Source organism: Penaeus monodon, chromosome 33 (assembly GCF_015228065.2).
Source record: "Penaeus monodon isolate SGIC_2016 chromosome 33, NSTDA_Pmon_1, whole genome shotgun sequence".
NCBI classification, from domain to species: domain Eukaryota; kingdom Metazoa; phylum Arthropoda; class Malacostraca; order Decapoda; family Penaeidae; genus Penaeus; species Penaeus monodon.
In genome coordinates, this window is record NC_051418.1 from 20,126,228 (window position 1) to 20,126,428 (window position 201).

Consider the following 201-nt stretch of genomic DNA (forward strand, 5'->3'; position numbering starts at 1 on the left):
CGATTGATAATTACAAAATACTGTGCCATAATTCCCACACGGAGTAATTCCCCGTCTGAGGTTTTAGAAAATTCGTAAGTCAATTTTTTTTTTCTTTCGGTTATTGGAGGAAGGGGAGGGAAAGGGGGAGGGGAAAGAGGGAGGGGAAAGGGGAGGGAAAGGAAAAAGGGAGGGAAGGGGAAAGGGGTAAGTGGATGAAAG

The 201-nt window shown here is 45.3% G+C and overlaps 1 protein-coding gene across 1 annotated transcript in view; it reads right to left on the reverse strand.

Moving 5' to 3' along the window:
• LOC119594125 (frizzled-5-like) overlaps nucleotides 1-201 on the reverse strand; it is a 228,914-nt gene that overhangs the window by 67,643 nt on the left and 161,070 nt on the right. The window lies entirely within an intron of this gene.